Source organism: Neoarius graeffei, chromosome 7, assembly GCF_027579695.1.
Source record: "Neoarius graeffei isolate fNeoGra1 chromosome 7, fNeoGra1.pri, whole genome shotgun sequence".
Taxonomy (NCBI): Eukaryota; Metazoa; Chordata; class Actinopteri; order Siluriformes; family Ariidae; genus Neoarius; species Neoarius graeffei.
The window spans coordinates 35,173,420-35,186,658 of NC_083575.1; the positions used below are offsets into that span (position 1 = coordinate 35,173,420).

Genomic DNA, 13,239 nt, shown 5'->3' on the forward strand with positions numbered 1-13,239 from the left:
AGTCACCAGTTAACCTAACCTGCATGTCTTTGGACTGTGGGGGAAACCGGAGCACCCGGAGGAAACCCACGCGGACACGGGGAGAACATGCAAACTCCACACAGAAAGGCCCTCGCCGGCCACGGGGCTCAAACCCGGACCTTCTTGCTGTGAGGCGACAGCGCTAACCACCACCGTGCCGCCTTGAGCCATTCTTCAAGAAGAAAATCTTCCTGGTCTTTGATGGATGAAGGAGGTGGATATCTACTTTACAGTCTGTGATCCAGAACACACCATGACTGTTAAATCGAGTGATTAGAGAGACCATGGCAGTCATTTGAATTCATCCTGTTATTCATCAAAGCACTACAAAATAATATTAGGAGTAAGAATGGGGGAATAATCATCTGGGGGATATGGGTTCATCATCAGAAAAGAGTGTTTGCACCATCGAGTTAACCTGCTCCATTCAGTTGCCTCATTATCCCCCGCTGGCCGAAAGGCCCGAAGGGGGATTATGTCGTGGCGATGTCCATCCGTCCGTCCCGGGAAGGATGCTCACCTTCTGAAATCAACTCCTTTCACAATTTTTGGAGGAATTTCATAAAACTTGGCAGGATTCTTTGTTATATGTTGGTAGTACGCATATTGTTATTTTGTTCAATTCAGTTGCATTTTACTAGAGTTATAGCCCTTGATTAACAACCTTGTACTTTCACAATTTCATGAAGGTGTACTCGCCTTCTGACAGCAACTCCTCTCACAATTTTTGGACGAATTTCTCGAAGCTTGGTAAAAGGCCTTGTTATATGGCAGTAATACGCATGTTGCGATTTAATTTTGTTTGTGAAAATTTTCCCCAGAGTTTTGACCCTTGATTAAATAACTTGTAATTTGACAATTTCATGAGGGTGTACGCTCTTCTGAAATCAACTCCTCTCACAATTTGTGGAGGAATTTCACCAAACTTGGCAAAAGGCTTTGTTGTATGACAGTTATACGCATATTGACATTTCATTTAATTTGGGCAAATTTTACCAGAGTTATGTTCTTGATTATTAACAAACTTGTACTTTGGCAATTTCATCAAGCTGTGCTTGCTTTCTGAAATCAACTTCCCTCACAATTTTTATTATCCTCCGCTGGCCCAAAGGGGGATTATGTCACGGCGATGTCTGGCCATCCGTCCCAGGAAGGGTACTCACTTTCTGAAATCAACTCCTCTCTCAATTTTTGGAGGAATTTCATGAAACTTGACAGGATTCTTTGTTATATGTCGGTAATACGCATATTGCAATTTCATTCAATTCGGTCGCATTTTACCAGAGTTATGGCATAGTTGCCAGCTGGAGATATTGTGCTCTTGGAGCACTCTTGTATCATTTAGCTGTTGTACAGCTGTGCAAATCGGTCATTGGACCTAATGATTTCCACAAGCTGGTTGAAGGCATCCTTTGACAACTTCTTCCAAACACACAGTACCAATCAATAGTTTGGACACACCTACTCATTCATAGGTTTTTCTGTATTTTGACTGTTTTCTACATTCTAGATCAATACTGAAGACATCAAAACTATGAAGTAACATCTGGAACATATATGGAATACCCAAGATATTTAATGGTTTGTCTAGCCAACTTCATCTCAGTTGTTAATATGCATCCATTCCTGCATTTCAGGCCTAAACCACATTCCAAAAAAAGTAGGGACAGGGCAATTTAGCTTTAGCAATGTGTAAATTATTTAATGACTGATGTGATGTCAACAGGTGATTATAATCATGATTCAGTACAAAATCTATATCCAGGAAAGACCTAGCAAAGCTGGGCAAAGGATCGTTTGTCAACAAACGCATGAGAAATTTATTCAGATGTTTAAAAACAATATTTCTCAAAGAAAGATACAAAGGCAGGGGCGGGTAGGGCCATTGCCCCTGGGCCCTCCCCCTAGCCATACAGGGCCCCACCCTTTGACATTCAGGCCCTCGCAATAAATGTGCCTTATGCGATTTCATTGGAAATTCCTTGAAACCTACAAGTTTTCACATGATTACAGACTAGTTGACCTATATATCTCTCATTTTTGCTACACATTCTTATCATGGTTAAAAAAATAAAATAAAAAAAACCCTGTGAAATCAGGATAGTTGAGGCTTTTCTTGGATTCGAGACAACTGTGAACGCATGCACTTCTGAACTGGAGGGCCGAATTATTAGCTGCATTGAAGGGAATGGCTTAGATCTCTCCAGATGCCGTGGACAGGCATCTGTTAAGAGATGGGCATTACTTGCCGACTTATTGAGTCCAGAGAGCAGGGACATAACCTTGAAACGCCTCTGCCCAACCCGCTGGTCCTCCTGCTACGATGCGCTTGTTGCGTTAAAGTACAGGTATGGAGACGTCATTAAAGCTCTCAACAAGCTCTCACTTACAAGCGAGAAAATGAATGAACGAGATGAGGTAGATGCATTTAAAAAGGCCATTACTAAATTTCAGTTCATATTTTTAATCAGCCTTCAGACAAAGATTTTGGAGTGCACTAATGCCATCTCAAAGTTACTGCAGGAGAAGACCAATGATCTCCTCAAAGCATCTGCATTATTGCAGAATGCTGTACGAACTCTACAGGAGTACAGGGAGCAGTTTGATGAGGCAAAGGCTTCCACTCTGGCATTGGCTGTGAAATGGGGCAGTCAAACGCAATTTGTAGCCGCCAGGTTGAAAAAAGTGAAGCGCCACTTTGATCACCTTGGCGAAGACAGTCGGCTTTCCGATGCAGAACATTATTTTCGGGTGAATGTGTTCTATGCATGCCTTGATGTAATCATTCAGCATCTGTCACAAAGGTTTGTCAGTTTAAATCGGACTGCTCATTTGTTTGAGGCTATTCATCCAAATACGCTCCAGCATGCCAAGGACGAGGAGCTATACGAAGTGGCCCGTCGACTGTGTGATCACTATTGTCAGGATATTGACTCCAGCTTTCCTGGTCAACTAGTGTCACTTAGGGCTTGTTTCAAGGAACAGATAGTGAGACACACATCTGTGCTTAGCCTGGCCAGGTTGCTGGTAGTAGATCATCCAGCAGTAACTTCTACATTTAGTGAGGTGTGCACGGCCTTCTTGCTTTTTCTCACTCTCCCCGTCTCAGTTGCAACAGCAGAGCGCTCTTTCTCCAAATTAAAATTGATAAAAAAATTATCTCAGGAGTGCAGTGGGTCAAGAGAGACTCTGTGGATTGGCCATTTTATCAATTGAGAATGAGCGAGCAAGAGCGCTTAACATCCCTCAAATAGTCGACGACTTTGTGGAGCGCAAGGCGCATCGAATGCCTTTTTAATGACGAACGCAGGTTTCCGTGTTGGCTTTGTAGTTGAAGACGTGCTTACACAATGAGGGTGTATCATTCATGATTGCTGGATTTTTGTTGTTGTTTAGTGTCTATTTGGAACATAATAAAAAAATGAATGTAAAATACAGGCTGTGTAGGCCTATAAAAAAAAATAATAATAAAAATATTTGAGCAACTTCTGTTCTAATATAGCCTGATTATATGCCACAGGCCTTCTGTTTGTTTGCAATTTCGCCATGGCTAGGTCCAAAGGCTACATTCTTAAAAACTGCTTTTTGTTAGATATAGCCTGAGTAGGCCTATATGCTGCAAGCCTTCTAATTTGTTTGTTTGCAATTTTGCTATGTGGGGGGGGGGGCTGATTGGTGTTTTGCCCTGGGGCCTTGTGTGCAGTTGTTCCGCCACTGTACAAAGGTATTTATATATTCCACCTTCTACGGTGCATAACATCATGAAACATTTCAAGGAAGCTGGAGGAATTTTGGTATGTCAAGGGCACAAGCCTAAGCTGAACACCTGTGATCAAGAACAGTAATTCATCTATAGCTGATATAACCACATGGGCTCAGGATTACTTTGGCAACATTTGTCAAGCGCTAGTGTACGGAGTTATAGCCACTAATGCCAGTTAAAACTTTATTGTGCAAAAAAGAAGCCTTATGTTAACTGTGTCCAGAAGTGCTGTTGACTTCTCTGGGCTTGAAGACATCTGGACTGGACCATCACACAGTGGAAATACGTATTGTGGTCAGATGAATCAGTATTCCAGGTCTTTATTTTTTTATTTTTTATTATAAATTTTTTAAGAAATGGACGCCATGTGCTCCAGACCAAAGACTTAAAAGACCATCCAGACTGTTAACAGCAACAAGTTCAATAGCCAGGGTGTGTCATGGTATGGGGTTGTGTCAGTGCCCTTGGCAAAGGTAACTTACACTTCAGTGATGGCAGCATTAATACAGAAAAGCACTTTGAGATTTTGGAGCAACATATGCTGCCGTCAAGACGACATCTTTTCCAGGCATATTTCAACAAGACAATGCAAAACCACATTCTGCACACATTACAAAGGCAGAGCTGTAGAAGGAGAGGGTGTCTGTCCCCAAAAGAGAATGTGTGGTGAATTTTGAAATGAAAAATATGATGTTGATGACGGGACGGCACGGTGGTGTAGTGGTTAGCGCTGTCGCCTCACAGCGAGAAGGTCTGGGTTCGAGCCCCGTGGCCGGCGAGGGCCTTTCTGTGCGGAGTTTGCATGTTCTCCCCGTGTCCGCGTGGGTTTCCTCCAGGTGCTCCGGTTTCCCCCACAGTCCAAAGACATGCAGGTTAGGTTAACTGTCTCGTCTCGTCTTCTTCCGCTTATCCGGGACCGGGTCGCGGAGGCAGCAGTCTAAGCATGGAAGCCCAAACTTCCCTTTCCCCAGACACCTCGGCCAGCTCCTCGGGAAGAACACCGAGGCGTTCCCAGGCCAGCCGAGAGACATAGTCCCTCCAGCGTGTCCTGGGTCTTCCCCGGGGCCTCTTCCCGGGGGGACATGTCTGGAACACCTCCCCAGGGAGGCGTCCAGGAGGCATCCGAAAAAGATGCCCGAGCCACCTCAGCTGATTCCTCTCGATATGGAGGAGCAGCGGCTCTACTCCGAGCTCCTCCCGAGTGACTGTGCTTCTCACCCTATCTCTAAGGGAGCGCCCAGCCACCCTGCGAAGGAAACTCATTTCGGCCGCTTGTATCCGCGATCTTGTTCTTTCGGTCATTACCCAAAGCTCATGACCATAGGTGAGAGTCGGAACGTAGATCGACCGGTAAATTGAGAGCTTCGCCTTTTGGCTCAGCTCCTTCTTCACCACGATGGACCGGTAAAGCGACCGCATCACTGCGGAGGCTGCACCGATCTGCCTGTAGATCTCATGCTCCATCCTTCCCTCACTCGTGAACAAGCTCCCGAGATACTTAAACTCCTCCACTTGAGGCAGGACTTCTCCACCAACCTGGAGAGGGCAAGCCACCCTTTTCCGGTCGAGAACCATGGCCTCGGACTTGGAGGTGCTGATTCTCATCCCAGCCGCTTCACACTCGACTGCAAACCGCCCCAGTGCATGCTGAAGGTCCTGGTTTGAAAAAGCCAACAGGACAACATCATCTGCAAAAAGCAGAGATGAAATCCTGTGGTTCCCAAACAGGATTCCTTCCGGCCCCTGGCTGCGCCTAGAAATTCTGTCCATAAAAATTATGAACAGAACCGGTGACAAAGGGCAGCCCTGCCGGAGTCCAACATGCACTGGGAACAGGTCTGACTTACTGCCAGCAATGCGAACCAGACTCCTGCTCCGTTCGTACAGGGACCGGACAGCCCTTAGCAAAGAGCCCCGAACCCCATACTCCCGAAGCACCCCCCACAGAATACCATGGGGGACATGGTCGAATGCCTTCTCCAGATCCACAAAGCACATGTGGACTGGTTGGCCAAACTCCCATGAACCCTCGAGCACCCTATGAAGGGTATAGAGCTGGTCCAGTGTTCCGCGACCAGGACGAAAACCGCATTGTTCCTCCTGGATCCGAGGTTCGACTATTGGTCGAATTCTCCTCTCCAGTACCCTGGAGTAAACCTTCCCTGGGAGGCTGAGAAGTGTGATTCCCCTATAATTGGAGCACACTCTCCGGTCCCCTTTCTTAAAAAGGAGGGACCACCACCCCAGTCTGCCACTCCAGAGGCACTGTCCCCGACCGCCACGCGATGTTGCAGAGGCGTGTCAATCAAGACAGCCCCACAACATCCAGAGACTTGAGATACTCAAGGCGGATCTCATCCACCCCTGGTGCCGTGCCACCGAGGAGCTTGCAAGTCCTTCCACCGCCCGACAATGTCCCCAGTCAAGGTCAACAGCTCCCCACCCGCACTGTAAACAGTGTTGGCAGAGTACTGCTTCCCCCTCCTGAGGCGCCGGACGGTTTGCCAGAATTTCTTCGAGGCCGACCGATAGTCCTTCTCCATGGCCTCCCCGAACTCCTCCCAGTTCCGAGTTTTTGCCTCCGCAACTGCCCGAGCTGCAGCACGCCTGGCCTGCCGATACCCGTCAGCTGCCTCAGGAGTCCCGGAGGTCAACATGGCCCAATAGGACTCCTTCTTCAGCTTGACGGCATCCCTTACTTCCGGTGTCCACCACCGGGTTCGGGGATTGTCGCCACGACAGGCACCGGAGACCTTGCGGCCACAGCTCCGAACAGCTGCGTCCACAATGGAGGTAGAGAACATGGTCCACTCAGACTCAATGTCCCCCGCCTCCCTCGGAAGCTGGGAAAAGCTCTCCCGGAGGTGGGAGTTAAAGACCTCCCCAACAGAGTGCTCGGCCAGACGTTCCCAGCAGACCCTCACCATATGTTTGGGCCTGCCAGGTCTGTCCAGCTTCCTCCTCCGCCAGCGTATCCAACTCACCACCAGGTGGTGATCAGTTGACAGCTCAGCCCCTCTCTTCACCCGAGTGTCCAAGACATAGGGCCGGAGATCAGATGAAACGACTACAAAGTCGATCATCGACCTCCGACCTAAGGTGTCCTGGTGTTAGGTTAACTGGTGACTCTAAATTGACCGTAGGTGTGAATGTGAGTGTGAATGGTTGTCTGTGTCTATGTGTCAGCCCTGTGATGACCTGGCGACTTGTCCAGGGTGTACCCCGCCTTTCACCTGTAGTCAGCTGGGATAGGCTCCAGCTTGCCTGCGACCCTGTAGAACAGGATAAAGCGGTTAGAGATAATGAGATGAGATATTGATAACCCTGTACTTTTGCACACCTTGTTTGCAGGAAGAATGGGACAAAATAACCCCTGAAACACTTCATCACTTGGTGTCTTCAGTCCCTAAACATCTTTTAAGTGTTGTGAGAAGGAATGGCAACATTTCTGTGAAGATTTTCAGTCATCCAGGTCATAGTAAACTGTGGGTGGTAGAAGAGAGCAACTGGACTTGTTTGAAGATTTTTGAAAACGTTTCGCCTCTCATCCGAAAGGCTTTCTCAGTTCTGTCTGACTAATAGGGAGTATCAGGTATTTATCCTCTCATGGATCATAATAGAATCAGAATTCTGATGGCTGCATAGTAGGTGGCTGATAAATGATGTCTTAGACCCCCACCTCTGTTCAGTGATGGCCATTCCATGTTGACAAAAAAGAACGATCCTCTCTGGCTAAAATGTCTGCCAGTTTTCTGGAAGTCCTCTAATACTCCCACACCAGTCGAAGGGATCTCATCCCAAAGTGCGTAGAAACATGTCTGTGAAGATTCTCAGTCATCCAGGTCATAGTAAACTGTGGGTGGTAGAAGAGAGCAACTGGACTTGTTTGAAGATTCTTGAAAACGTTTCACCTCTCATCCGAAAGGCTTCCTGGAACGGCCATCACTGAACAGAGGTGGGGGTCTAAGACATCATTTATCAGCCACCTACTATGCAGCCATCAGAATTCTGATTCTATTATGATCCATGAGAGGATAAATACCTGATGCTCCCTATTAGTCAGACAGAACTGAGGAAGCCTTTCGGATGAGAGGTGAAACGTTTTCAAGAATCTTCAAACAAGTCCAGTTGCTCTCTTCTACCACCCACAGAATGGCAACATTACAAAGCGGTACATGCTTTACTGTCCCAACTTTTTTTTTTAAATGTGTTGCAAGAATCAAATTTTTTTTTAAAGTATTTATTTAGGCGGCACGGTGGTGTAGTGGTTAGCGCTGTCGCCTCACAGCAAGAAGGTCCAGGTTCGAGCCCCGTAGCCGGCGAGGGCCTTTTTGTGCGGAGTTTGCATGTTCTCCTCGTGTCCGCATGGGTTTCCTCCGGGTGCTCCGGTTTCCTCCACAGTCCAAAGACATGCAGGTTAGGCTAACTGGTGACTCTAAATTGACCGTAGGTGTGAATGTGAGCATGAATGGTTGTCTGTGTGTCAGCCCTGTGATGACCTGGCGACTTGTCCAGGGTGTACCCCGCCTTTCGCCCATAGTCAGCTGGGATAGGCTCCAGCTTGCCTGCGACCCTGTAGAACAGGATAAAGCGGCTAGAGATAATGAGATGAGAAGTATTTATTTTAAAAAAGCAGTAAAATTCATGAGGTGAAACATCAAATAACATGCTGTTGTATTGTTTTGAGTGCAGTACAGGTCAAAGATTATTCACAAATCTTTTTTTTTTTTTTGCCATCTCAACTTTTTTCTAATTTGGGGTTGTAATATAATTCCCGCATAGACAGTTGCTGTGCTTATAATTACGGTTTAGTCGAGATTCATTTCATCTAGTGTTACTGTTATTTTATCCTCTTCCTGTAGATTTGTACAATGATCAGCTTCTAATGATGTAATATTATCCACCACTACTTTTTGTTGTGCCACTGAGCTGACCAGCTAAAATGAGACTTTTTTTTTTTCTCATTGACTGACTGAAAGATTAACCAAATAACTGGTTCCTGTTGTTGAAACACATAAATAGGGTGTCAAGAAGAAGAAGCTAGTGTACTGTACCTTTACAGTAGGTAACCTAAAACTTGGACCAGCAAACCATCTATAAACTTGAAAAGTAGCCAGTTGTTTTGGCTACGTGCTAAACAAGACACCTGCTGTATGGACCAGTGATGAAGTTAACTGTGTGCCTTACAGACAAGTTGGAGTTGTCAGAACATATTTCACTGTTTGACTTAATCCTCATTGTTCCTCTGGGAACATTGGCCCTTTATCATCTTCCACCTTGCTCTGTTCCCACCTGTTTACTTTGCCTCTTCCCATGAGACGTTTGCATTCTTCAGTTCTGCCTTCATGACTCTACTGGCCTCCCCACCTTTCTTCTTCTTCCTTGTAGGTTCCAATCCAATGCCCTTTTTTGGTATACATTACGCTTCTCTTTTCTTCGTAAGGTATGCCCAATCCATCTCCAAGCCCTCTCCTTTACTACAACGCCCCCCACTGGTCTTTCGCCTATTCTTTCCCACAATTCCTCATTGCTAATCGTTTCAGGATACCTTACTCCCAGTATACTTCATCGACACCTGTTCGCAGCCACCTGAAGCTTCTTCTCTAAGCCTTTGGCCAGTCTCCACGTCTCAGCCCTATACTGAATAACTGGCTTTATATTTGAGTTATAAACTTTCAGTTTATTTCACTGTTTACTACTATTTAATTTTATTCAATTTGTGTAGGAAATATATGGGACAATCTGCATTCAAGTTAATAATAATCTCACCAGCGGTCTCAAAAGTAGCCGGTCACCGGCGGCAAGTCGCCGTCTGTGGCTTGTTATGCCGCCGGCTATTGTCAGTCGAGTCACAAAATTTAATATTAAATATTTCTGACGGCAAAAAAAGTTGTGAACGTAAATTACATCCACTATATCATGCATGTCCGTTGCCGCGTCAACTTTGTTTACATCCTCGACATGAGTGCAGCCATTACTGCCCCTTGGGCCATATGTAAGCCGTACTCTGATTGGCTTAGAGTGTTCCATGGACTGTGAATGGTTCATACCATCATGTGACTCACAAATGGCGACGAAGTGAGTTGCAAGCGGCTCCATGCTGGATGCGTGGCTAAAAAGGTCTCGAGGGAAAGGTAAGTACGTTTTGAACGCAAATTTATTCTGTCATTGTGTTGATATAGAAAAATAAATACGTCTTAGTCCACCGTTTCTCAGCCTTGCTTAAGACATTATAATCGCAGATCGTAAAGTTGACTCTGCGTTTGACAGCTGCTCGAAAAAACAAACTGTGTGCGTAACAACGCTAATCAAGCTTAAGCTAGACGACCCGCCTCAAATACCCGTCCCGGGTAAATGTTATCCCAATTTTAGATGACCTGTTCCAAACCATCCCGCCCCATGAAAAATTCGTACTTGCATCTCTCTCTCTCTCTCTCTCTCTCTCTCTCTCTCTCTCTCTCTCTATATATATATATATATATATATATATATATATATATATATACACACACTCATATAATATTTGTTGTGCCTAACCCGCACTAAATAACTAGATTTATATAATTTCTATTCAGTAGGCCCCTACATGTACGGTATATGTAAATTCAGGAAATATTTTTATATCATATAATCTTACTTTCTTTGATTTATTTTGGTATGTACACACACACCTATCTATCTATCTATCTATCTATCTATCTATCTATCTATCTATCTATCTATCTACTTTTTATAATTTTTATATAATTTACTCTATGTTTAACTTTACATTTTGTCATCATTTGCTCTTTATTTTGAAGGCAGTGACTCTTTTTTTCATTTTCATCTTGTTAAATAACAAACATGATTAGGTTGATGAGATTTGGATAAAAGTTATTTTCAATAGAAATGCTGAGACTGTCACTGAGTGCTGCTAGCTGCTGTTTTTTAATAACGATGAAGTCAGCTGATGAAGTACATGTAGCTGCATTTTATGTAACAGTTTATTGACTGCCAAAAAATAAACATTTTGATTATAATTGAAGTTGTTTTGTTCTTCATCTGTATTCAAGATTTCACCATATTCTTCAATAGTATTAGAGAATCTGGAGAAACTTGTCACCTTAGCTTAGTCAAAGTGCACATCAGACTTAAAATTATTATATCATCCATATGTGGATTTCAATCGGACTACTTTTTTGTGTGTTTGTTTGCAAATATTTCTGAAATTTGATAAAATGACTGAGGTATGGTTTCATATTTCAAGTTTCCAAATGGTATTGATTACCCTTTATTTTCACTGTTAAAAGTTACCAGAGGCCACCATTTCTCAGTGCATTTCATAAAATTTTCCATGCCCAAAGGGGGGCGCACCCCCCTTTGAAACCCCCCCCCCCGCACGCTTTGCGTGCATTATGTCTGCTGCTGGCAGACATTTTACCATTTTGCACCCTGCTGTAAATTATTTGTACCCTGCTATTCTCCCAAACTTTGAAGCCCCTGGTGTTATCAGTATCATGCTCATTCAGAGGGCAGCACGGTGGTGTAGTGGTTAGTGCTGTCGCCTCACAGCAAGAAGGTTCCGGGTTTGAGCCCCGTGGCTGGCGAGGGCCTTTCTGTGCAGAGTTTGCACGTTCTCCCCGTGTCCGCGTGGGTTTCCTCCGGGTGCTCCGGTTTCCCCCACAGTCCAAAGACATGCAGGTTAGGTTAACTGGTGACTCTAAATTGAGCGTAGGTGTGAATGTGAGTGTGAATGGTTGTCTGTGTCTATGTGTCAGCCCTGCGATGATCTGGCGACTTGTCCAGGGTGTACCCCGCCTTTCGCCCGTAGTCAGCTGGGATAGGCTCCAGCTTACGGGTACCTGTGGCCCTGCACAGGATAAGCGGTTACGGATAATGGATGGATGTTCATTCAGTGGCTGAATTTTTTCAGCCACTGAAACACCTGATTGTCATCCCATTGACTGAAAACACCTGACTGACTCTAATTTCACCTTCAACTTAACTGCTAATCCTAGAGGTTCACATACTTTTGCCACTCACAGATATGTAATATTGGATCATTTTCCTCAATAAATAAATAACCAAGTATAATATTTTTGTCTCGTTTGTTTAACTGGGTTCTCTTTATCTATTTTTAGGACTTGTGTGAGAATCTGATGATGTTTTAGGTCATATTTATGCAGAAATATAGAAAATTCGAAAGGGTTCACAAACTTTCAAGCACCACTGTAAATTATAAGTCAGAAAATTGCAGAAAACCTGAAAATAAAATTTTCCATTGGAGTTAAACTGAAGATTTGGTAGTCTAAACTTCCTTTTTTTCCCCCCTTTCTTATATTTTGATAATGGTTATGGGAATTAATGAAACTTTTTTTTTTAAATCAGTTGAAGTCAATAGACCACGTTTGTAAGTCTACATCTACACTTATGAACTTACCTCTACCACTGCTGTGCCATCTATAATATCACGAAAAGCAATTTAAGAACGTCTCTTGAAACTATACAGTAATGAATATGATTATAGATGAATTTGAGTAAAGGCTTACAGCTTGTGCTGTGGAGAAAATATCCTGTCTAATAGCACTGGGAGTGTTACAGTGGGGAGGATGCTCTCTACTTTGCTCTGTGAGTGATACAGTTCTATCAGCAGGAAGCGCTGGCTCCAGTTTCAGTTCATTCCTGCGCTCGTTCCTCACTTCCTGCGCCAGATATATCGTATCAGGGTGGGACCAGACCACAGATCATTCCTTGCAAAAGATGCGATTCGGAAAAATCCAATCCAAAGCTTTGGAGTTTCGGCTATGATGAAAGAACATCATACGCAGGGACAGTAGACATGCTCCATATGGTAAGATTTCTTTTTTCGTGTGTCTTTCCTGCAGTTGTGAAAAAAAACTTGGTGAGCATTTGACATTTAGGTAATCTCTAGACAGTGGAAAGCTGCAGTTAGTGTCAATCTGCCTCTCAGTGCAAGTTATTATTGAACACTATACTGAATACTGTTATTAGTGTAACTACTATGTTTTCTTGCTAATCTTTACCTGATGGCATAGGGGTTTTTGTATTTGCATGCAATACTCAATTTCTGTGTGTCGTGTACAAAAGGAGTGTAGAAGTTAAATGGAAACATGTATTTTAGTCACTCTGTTTAAGTGGCTTCAATATTTAATCCATCGGTGTGCTGTTACCATAAGCATGACAACAATGAAAATGAGAACATGGCTGTAAAATTCCTGGTTATTGCTTTGTGTCGTGAAAAAGGAATCAATCAATCAATGAACTTGTATAAATAAATAAATCACATTTCCTTTCTGAATAGAAATACTGAGGATTACAAAAACACAACGTCTTCTGCTTTCCTTGCAAGTGCCATGAAGTGTGATGTCATCAGTTCAGTCAGAAACAAATGACGTCCGACGTGGCATGACAAAGGCGTCAGATACATCGCTGATTATTTTTTCCTTTGAATATTT

General features: G+C 44.1%; 1 protein-coding gene across 1 annotated transcript in view; it reads left to right on the plus strand.

Annotated features, from left to right (window-relative positions):
* The window catches only part of dnph1 (2'-deoxynucleoside 5'-phosphate N-hydrolase 1), a 41,062-nt gene that overhangs the window by 11,010 nt on the left and 16,813 nt on the right, over positions 1-13,239 (plus strand). The window lies entirely within an intron of this gene.